The sequence below is a fragment of the Pongo pygmaeus genome, chromosome 19 (assembly GCF_028885625.2).
Source record: "Pongo pygmaeus isolate AG05252 chromosome 19, NHGRI_mPonPyg2-v2.0_pri, whole genome shotgun sequence".
In the NCBI taxonomy this organism is placed as follows: Eukaryota; Metazoa; Chordata; class Mammalia; order Primates; family Hominidae; genus Pongo; species Pongo pygmaeus.
In genome coordinates this window covers 43,014,736-43,024,304 of record NC_072392.2, presented here as the reverse complement: position 1 = coordinate 43,024,304, position 9,569 = coordinate 43,014,736, and the positions used below count along the sequence as shown (strand labels likewise).

The 9,569-nt window shown below is 56.3% G+C and overlaps 1 pseudogene; it reads right to left on the bottom strand.

Moving 5' to 3' along the window:
* Positions 1 to 595: 595 nt before the first annotated feature.
* On the bottom strand, positions 596 to 9,274 carry LOC129017547 (ectonucleotide pyrophosphatase/phosphodiesterase family member 7-like; annotated as a pseudogene).
* Positions 9,275 to 9,569: the final 295 nt, after the last annotated feature.

The following is a 9,569-nucleotide window of genomic DNA, read 5'->3' as shown; positions in this document are numbered from 1 at the left end:
AGGGGCTGCCATCCTTGAGCACCTGCTTGGGGCCAGCCTCTGTGCCAACCTCTCCGCAATGTGTCCATCTCACTCTCAGGTACCCCAGGGAGGCGGGCACGGTCCTCATTATCCCACTTTTTCAGATGAGGAAACTGAGGCTGGGGAGGGTCAACTGCTTTGCCAACATCACAGCATCTGGGTGGGGAGCCAGGGCTGGCACGTGAGTTTATCTGACTCCAAAGCCTATGCTCTTAATGCACAGGAGAATAGGTGTGGAAGGGTCCCTCGGCTCCTGGCCACGGCCACCCCAGTCCCGTGTCAGAGCCAATCCACGCGATTTTCTTTGCGGTGTTTCCGCCTTGTTTAACGTGATTTCTTGCTGAGCACTATGGCTTACAGATGCTGTTTCCCTGTCGTTCACAAAGAGCCTCCTCATGCCTTCCCCGCTTCCTTTTAGGAAACTCACCCCTTTTCCAGGACTGGCCAGCCGTCCAACCCGAGCCCACCCCTATCGAAAATGGAGGGGTCCCTGGGGCTTGTGTAGCCTGGCAAGGAGTTAGAAATTTATCCCGCGCTGGGGCCAATGGTGGGACCGTCGGGAAACCGGCAGGTTTTAGGGAAAAGGCTCCCCCGTGCTGACTGTCGCGGCTTGGCCTTTATTTCCATGGGTGCTTTGTGCCAGGGCGGGCCCCTCCCAGCTGACCGAGGCCGGGTCTGCAGGTTCCCGCGCCCGCAGAGCTCCCGCGCGCCCCCGCGTGGCCGCAGACTGCAGCGCCGATTCGGGAGCGGGTTTTGCAGGAGGAGGGGGCCCGAGGGGGAGGGGCAGGGGCAGGGGCAGGGGGCCGGTTATGGGACCGGCGCGCCGGGGCCCTAGACCTGGGCTGTGAGGCTTATCACCAGCACCATAACAGCCAAGCAGGGGCTGGCGCTGCCGGGGACAGTGGCATACAGCCTCTGGCCTGGGATAAGCTGGGGAGGCAGGGTCCGTCCAGCAGAGCATCACAGCGAGACAGCCGGCCCAGGGCCTGCGGGCAGCTCCCCGAGGCTTACTGGAAGAGCAAACAGCACGCTTGGTCTGGGAGGAGAGGATGGGGCAGGCTGAAGGCTGGTCTGGTGGGACAGGCGAAGCAGAGGTGCGGCTGGACTGGGAGGGAGGGGTCGTGGGAAACAGACTGGTGGTCTGGGGGAGGGGGAGCGGCAGGCAGTGGGAGGGGGCAACCCTACCAGGCTGCGCTGAGAAGGGCCTGTGTAGGGATTCCTGGGAGGGCACAGGTGTGGGACAGGTGTGGACATGGGGGTGGCGTGATGATGTGAGGCTTCAGACCCTTCTCCCAGGGCTGGGACGGAAGGGGTGGGCACTGTCCCAGGCCTGGCTGGCAGTGTGCGGATCCCAGGAGGCAGAAGAGCTTCCCCTAGTCTTCTGTCTGCTTTTCTGACTGGGGAAGGAGGACTCTGTAAAGTCAGGGCAAGGACTGCGTCCGTTCCACATTGTGCCTTTAACTGGTCACATGTACTTTCAACACTACCTTTAGAGAAAAGAAACGGGCCCAGGGACTGGGCCCAGTGGCTCATGCCTGTAATTCCAGCTTTTTGGGAGGCCAAGGCTGGAGGATCGCTTGAGGCCAGGAGTTCAAGACCAGCCTGGGCAATATAGCTTGCTGTTCTTGTTTTAAATTAAAAATAGAAAATTAGTTGGGCATGGTGGCACACACCTGTAGTCTCAGCTACTCAGGAGGCTAAGGTGGGAGGATTGCTTGAGCCCAGGAGGTCGAGGCTGCAGTGAGCCATGATTGCTCCACTGCACCCCAGCCTGGGCAACACAGTGAGAATCTGTGAGAAAAGAAAAGAAAAGAAGAGAGGAGGGGAGGGGAGGGGAGGGGAGAAGCTAGCCACAGAAGACAGCCTAGTTCCAAATGGACTTTACCAGGCTGTGATGAAAACTTTGGACCCCCTAGCTCTTCGCAACCTGCTCAGCTTAGCTGATGTTGCTTGTGAAATGATTCTGCGGGCTTCTTCCCTACTTTGTGTTTGGTGACCTCACGTTGGTAGCTTGAAATGGGCTACGGTGGGAGTATTGACGCCGCAGAAATGGGTAAGGGCCAACACCAGGGCTTTTTGAGGGGGATCTGGAGAGCTGGTTTGCTGGGACGCCACCGTGGCTGCCCCTCTGGGGAAAAGCCCTGTGAGAATGTGCAGAGTCACGTGGTCTTTGATTTTCCATGCTTCAGTTTCCTTGCATGTGACTCTGAATAATGACTTTTTCTGAGTCCCTCTCTTGGTTAATGTGGAGAACAAATGGTTGTGGGCTCTAGCGCCATGGAAACCTTATCATGTCCCTGCCTAGTGCTGGGAGACTTGCTTCAAGGACCCAAGCCCCTGAGCACAGAGAGGCAGGCGTTGTGACTGAAAATACTTGGGACCAGAACCTTAAAACTGGCATTTACACACCACCGGCCACTCTTTGGTGCCCTTGGACCAGTCAGCTAACGCCTCTGGGTTCCAGCATCCTCATCTGCATGAGGGGTTTGGGCTGAAGGGTCCTCTGGTCCCCTTCTGGATGTGACATTTGGCATGAATGGTCCTCCCCACCACACACATCTCCACATTCCTACTTCTCTAAACCCTAAACCCACTCCTTTCTCTTTCATTTATTTATTTTATAGAGACAGGGTCTCACTCTTGCCCATGCTGGAGTGCAGTGGTGAGAACAAGGCTCACTGCAGCCTCCACCTCCTGGGCTCAAGCGATCCTCCCACCTCAGCTTCCCCCCCAGTAGCTGGGATTACAAGCACGCACCACCATGCCCAGCTAATTAAAAAAAAAATTCCTACAGAGACAGGGTCTAACTATATTGCCCAGGCTGGTCTTGAACTCCTGGGGTCAAGCGATCCTCCTGCCTTGGCCTCTGGAAGTACTGGGATTCCAGGCGGAAGCCACCGTGCCCGGTCTCATTCCCCTCTTGACTCATGACAAGCTCTTGGCTTTTCCTGTCTCACCAGCCCCGCCTTCTCAGTGAGTGGTGTCATCACCATCTCTTTTCAGTCTACTCCTTCTGGCCGGGGGCTTTCATTGAGTCCCATAGCTTGTGTTGACAAGTCTCAAATTTAAATTGCCAGACTAAACTGCATCCCTGGGTGTGGACTCATCTGCACAACCTGTGCCCAGGAACAGCTGCACGTGGCTGTATCACTGGCATTGAGACTGATCACAGCTGAAACAAGTCTCGGCTCCCCTGACTCCTGTTCCCAACAGTTTAGCATGTCAGCAAGTGGCTCAGGACCCAAGCATTGGATCCATCCTTCAGTTTTCTACTTTCTTCACCCTCCCACATAATCTGTCCACAAACCTCGAATGTCATGCCTCTTAAAGGTATTTGGAATCTATGCACATTGCAGCTTCTCCACCTCTGCCACTGGAATGTCTTGTTGGGCCCTGCAGCGACCTCCAAACTGGCCACTTCCTGCTTCCGTTTCTGTCTCCGGCCCAGCAGTGAGAGCCACTTGTTTAATCATCGACCTCAGACCGTGTATAACCTCAGCTTGGGGCTCCCCGCTGTGCATCCAGCAACCTCCTGCCCTGGGGCTGTGGTCAGCTCCTGTTAGAGCCTCGCTCTGTGCCAGCCTGCAGGCACACTGGCCTTCTGTCTCATCCCAAACACGCTGAACCTGTCCCACCATGGGGCCTGTCCCTGGCTCTTTCCCCTGCCTGGAATCTCCTTCCCGGAGCCTGTCGTGTCTGGCTTCTTCTCGTCATTCTGGTATCTCCCTAAATCCACCTTCTCAGAGAGGCCATTCCAGGCCGGGTAAATGAAAAGGTAGTGTGCCTTCCTCGTCCCTGCTTATGGCCGTCTCTTCTCTGCCATCACCAGCATCTGAGCACTCTGCGAGTGGATTCATTTGCTTTTGTATTCTCTGCTTTCTTGAGCCTTTAAATGACAGGTCCCAGACTCCAGGGCCTGGACTGTCTTGTTCACTGCATATCCTGAGCCCAGACCAGAGCCTGGCATGGAGCTGGCTCCCGTTACATATTTTCGGGATGAATGAATGACTTTCATCTGCTTGGCCTAGGAGGCTGTGGCTGCACAGACAGACAAGGGAGCACTGTCCTCGGAGGCTCCCGGGGAGTTCCAGGAACACAGCCCTGGAGCTCTCCTCCCAAACACACTCCACGCATGTCCTTGGAGGCTGGCTCCCAGAGAGTTCCAGGAACACAGCCCCAGAGCTCTCCTCCCAAATGCACCCCACGTGTGTCCTCGGAGGTGGGCTTCCAGAAAGTTCCAGGAATATCGCCCTGGAGCTCTCCTACCAAACACACCCCATGCCTGTCCTAGGAGGCTCCCAGAGAGTTCCAGGAACACAGCCCCAGAGCTCTCCTCCCAAATGCACCCCACACGACGGCTCCCAAGCCTGGGGAGGGAGCCCCCAGAGGTGGTGCTTCCAGCAGGCGACTGACCCTGTGGATGATGTAGCCAAGGTCGCTGTACATCAGCAGGGGTGTGACCCCGGGGTTGTTGCGTAGTGGAAGGCCTCGGGGAACGCCTCCTTCTTGTAGAAGTGGAGGTTGGGGTGGATGTCCTTGAGCCCATCCTACACCTTCTACAGCCTCCCTTCTTCAGGGAGTAGCATCCTGTTTGGTCCGTAGTCCAGGAGCTCAAACTCGATGTCATGGAAGGTGAAGTTGGGGAACTTGTGGAATTCGACCAGGTCGCCAGTCTGTTTGTCCACGGTGGTCATGCCGTGGTCGGATGTGATGATCAGGTTGAGGTGGTCTGTGAGGTAGCCCACGGTCCGATCCACCTGCCGCACCATCTCCCTCCTCTCCGGGGACTTGGGGCTGTACTTGTGGCCCGTGGAGTCTGGCTCCCTGAAGTAGAGTGTGACCAGATCCAGGTCCTCCTCCGTGAACCACGCCATCACCGTGCCGATGTTCGCTCTCCACTCCGTCTTATTTTTGTAGTTGTGCGCGATGCCTTCCTTCCGTCTCCGCGTCACTGCCACCCCTTGGTAGGTGGTGTTCCTGCCAGGGTAGCAGAAGGAGCCAGGTCTCAGGCCCTGCCAGAAAAGGCAGCGTGAAAGACAAGACTCCTCAGTGGGTGCCTCTCGTCCCACGCCTGTGAAAACATTTGTCCCCCACCTGCATACTTCTCTGTTCCACCCACACATCCCTGCTCTTAGCTGCAGCTGCAGGGCCTTTAATTTCTAAAACATCCCTGATCTCATGTTCTGTGGGGGTAAAACCTGATTTTATAGAGGAAATGACAGGTGCCCACTGGACTTGAGCACTAAGTGAGACGTCAGTATAAAAATGTTCCCAGAGGCCGGGCGTGGTGGCTCACGCCTGTAATCCCAGCACTTTGGGAGGCCGAGGTGGGTGGATCACGAGGTCAGGAGATCGAGACCATCCTGGCTAACACGGTGAAACCCCGTCTCTACTGAAAATACAAAAAATTAGCCGGGTGTGGTGGTGGGCACCTGTAGTCCCAGCTACTCGGGAGGCTGAGGCAAGAGAATGGCGTAAACCCAGGAGGCAGAGCTTGTGGTGAGTGGAGATCGTGCCACTGCACTCCAGCCTGGGCAACAGAGTGAGACTCTGTCTCAAAAAAAAAAAAAAAAGAAAAATGTTCCCAGATGCACAGTGTCTGTGTCATCACCGGGCTGTGATGCCTGCCTGGAGGCCACACTGCCAAGAAAGCATCTCCTTCTGAACCTCAGTTTGGCCTGCCCTGCTGGGCTCTAGTCCAGGCGTGAGTCTGTCTGTCCACCTGTGTCCTGTCCACCTGCCCCTCCAGCCTTCTGCCTGGCTGCCTGTCTGCCCCTAACTCGACTGCTGCTTTATTTAGAATTTGTCTGTCCCCCAGCCCTCTGTCCACCCCACCTGCATGTTCACTTCCCCAGGATATTCTTTCATTGGATCTAGTGCCTTGAGATGCCAGGGTTTCTACCTTGGCTTCCTGCTCATGAGCCCATGGAAGGAGCCCTGAGTGTGTCTATGGATCCTTCTGAAGCGAGGGAACTCCAGCTTGAGTGGATACCTTGGCTCTGGGATGGGCGTGGGCCCTGACATTTATTCCGGCCTCATTGTGGAAACCTCCACTGACTTTATTTACTAGAAGCCTTGCCTCTGGGCCAGGAAGCCCCCAGAGCATTGCAAACTGTGGGGGTTCCTGGGTCAATACTGTAACCCACCTCTCATTTTATCTTTGGCCCTTTAGAATTTAGCTGTTCAGTTCTGACAGGGATGTGGGAAAGGGAGAAAGTTGTGTAATTTTTAAATGCTTTCTTGTTGAGTCACAATGATCTTCCCTGTCTGACCCTCATCCCCAGTGCTGCAGGCCACAAGGGTGCAGTTCTCCCTCTGACTGGGGGACAGAGCAATTCCTCCTGATCCCAGGGCCCCCCAGGGAAGACCGGGCAGGGCTGTGTCCATGGGCCGAGCCGGATGTAGCTCACTGGTTAGTCCTCACCAGCATACACCACCTGCCCCTTTTGGGGCCCTACTTCACACTCTTCTGTGCCAGGGTAGGCCAGGAGCTCCAAGACCCTGGAGTGGGGAAGGGACCTGCCGTGGATCTCACATGGTTCCAAGCCTCGCCTGGGCCTAGGTGCCCCCATGCTCTGCGATGTCAGTATGGGTGGGGGTGACATTACCTGCCTCTGGGCCGTGATCCAGATGGGCACGCTGCCATTGTCCACCACCTCTGGGTGCTCAGCGTGGCATGGTAGGGCAGCTTCACTTTGCTGGTGGTGTTGTAGTACATGTTGTGAACCACCCGTGGTTCTCGATGTATTTGCCTGAGGGAGGAAGAGGTGCAGAGGGCGGTGGGATGGACTGGGGTCACAGCGAAGGCCGGACCCAGGGCTGGAAGAGGCGAAGTCAAAGCAGCCCAGGTTTCCCTGTGTGCTGGGTGGGGAGTGGGCCTGGGGCAGGGCTGAGGGGAGCAGACTTCCTCCTGCACTGCCCCGTGGGAGCCAAGGTTTGAGGTCATGTCCGAGACAAATAGACACGTGTTCTTTGACCTGTTTTAGCAATCGCACTTCCACTTTCAGTTTGTCCCGCAGCTGGACGGGCACATAGGCACGAATGCATGTGCAAGGATCCTGGTGGCAGCCTTGTTTGCTTTAGCAAAAGATTGGGGGTGACCTCCATGGCCATCAGGAAGGAACTCATTAAATAAATGATGGCCCAGCCACCAGACGAGATCCCAGGCAGGAATTTCAGTGAACCACGTGGAACTCCAGGAGATTTTTTGAATTTATTTTTGTACAGGAAACACGTGCACATGATACCAAGTCCAAAAGGTGCAAAAGGAGAGATGATGTGGAGAAGGTCCCTCCCGTCCTCATCTGTGATACAGTGAAAGAGGTGCTGCGTGGATGGGAGAACCGCACACCTCCATTTGCGGTTAGAAGGGGCAGAAAGGCTGGTGTGGGGATAAGCTGCCTGTATTGGGGTGAATTGTGTCCCACCACATTCGTGCTTACTTGGAACCTTAGAAAGTGGCCTTATTTGGAAATAGGTTCTTTGCAGATGTGATTAGCTAGGGTAAGGGAATGTATACTGGAGAAGTGTGGACCCTAAATTCAGCGACTTATGTCCTTGTGAGAAGAGGTAAGTTTGAATACAGACACACACAGGGGACAGGCCCTGGGAAGACATAGGGAGAGGTCAGAGTGATGCTGCCACCAGCCCAGGAATGCCAAGGATTGCCGAGGCCCCAGGAGCCAGACTAGGTGAGGAGGGAGCCTCTGCTGGAGACTTCGGGGTGGGTGCAGCCCTGCAATGCCCTGGGTTTGGCCTTCTGGCCTCCAGAAGCATGCGGATCCGTTTCTGTGGGTTTAAACCTGTCTGCAGTTCTTTGTTGCAGGGGCCCTGGGACACCCACGCAGGGTCTTTGGAGGATGACCCAGGTTTGGGAAGTGGCCAAGCCCCTAGGGAGGGCCAGGGGTGTTTGCTTTTCAACTCTCTAACACCTTTTTTGCGGTACTTGGCTTTTTATTATTTTATTATTGTTTATTTGTTTGACACAGGGTCTTGCTCTGTCGCCCAGGCTGGAGTGCAGCGGTGTGATCGCAGCTCACTGCAGCCTCTATCTCCTAGACTCCAGCAATCCTCCTGCCTCAGCCTCCCATTTTTTTTTTTTTTTTTTTGAGATGCAGTCTTTCTTTGTCACCCAGGCTGGAGTGCAGTGGCATGATGTCAGCTCACTGCAACTTCCACCTCCTGGGTTCATGCAATTCTCCTGCCTCAGCCTTCCGAGTAGCTGGGATTACAGGCATGCACCACCATGCCCGGCTAATGTTTGTATTTTTAGTAGAGATGGGGTTTCGCTATGTTGGCCAGGCTGGTCTCGAACTCTTGATATCCAGTGATCCGCCCACCTCAGCCTCTCAAAATGCTGGGATTACTGCGCCTGGCCCCATATTTGGCTTTTTAAAAACCTATGTCTGTATTGTCTACAGCCTGGGCAGATCTGTCAGGGAGGTGTTGGGTGGGAAATGGAAAGGATGGAAGGGAGAGGGAGAGGCTGACACAGCCAGCTGGAGGGCAGGGCAGGGGAGGGGAGCCCGCCACACTCCCCTCCTCTTGAAGCCCTCTGGGGTTGCTGCCCTGGCTGTGGCCATGGGTTTAAGGACCCCCCCTGGTCATTTTTCTTTGTCCCGGATCTGTTGCTACCAACGGTGAGGATTCCTAATAGTCCCCTTGGCTGTGTCCTGTGCATGGAGCAAAGACCTCTCCCCTTTATCCTGCACGACAGGGCTCTGTGTCACCTGGTTTCTCAGGCCCTCTCGCCCCTAGGCCCCATCCTGAGGTGGTACTCACTGGTGACCAGGGTGAAGTGGCAGGGGCTGGTCATGGTGACAAAGGCGGGGGTCATGTAGCATGCCTTCACCCTGTCTTGGGCCATGGCATCCAGGTTGGGGGTGTCCACGTCCTGGTCATAGTTCCAGTGGAAGCCATCAAAGGACACCAGGAGCAGCTTGTTCCGGGAGCCCTGACTTTGTACTGGTGCCCTGGCCCCAGAAGCCAGGAGCGTGGCCAGAGCCACAGTGAGGAGGACGGCCAGGCATCTCATGCTGGGCCTTCCAGATGGACAGGCACACAGGGTGCACGGGGCTGGCTCCTGCCAAGGAGGGCAAAGTCCCAGGGTCACCCGGGCTGATCTCATCCCGTGCGTCTTTGGAATGTGGCTGTGCACATCCCCGGGTCGTACCTCAGGAGTGGGCTCCCCAGCAATGTCAGTGCCACCCCTGGTCCCAGCCTCACCTGCATGGGATGGCATCAACTTGAGCATCTGCCTTTATTGCCAGCCGCACCCTCGGGGCTCCAGGCTCCTCCCCTCCCTCCCCAGAGTGGGGACAGTGACCCAGGGCTCAGAGCACAGCAGGAGCCCATTCCACCTGGAAAGTCGTGTCCTCTCCCTCTCCCATAGCAACTGGTGGTCCCTCTGTCCCAGCTCACCCTGACCCCAGGGGACCCACGTGAGTGTGGGGTGGGACCCCCTCTCTAGGCCTTTAGTGGTGCATGGGCCTCAGGTCTGCCTGGGCGAGGGCCTGTGGGGTGGGCTTCCCATGGTCAGGGCCAGGACC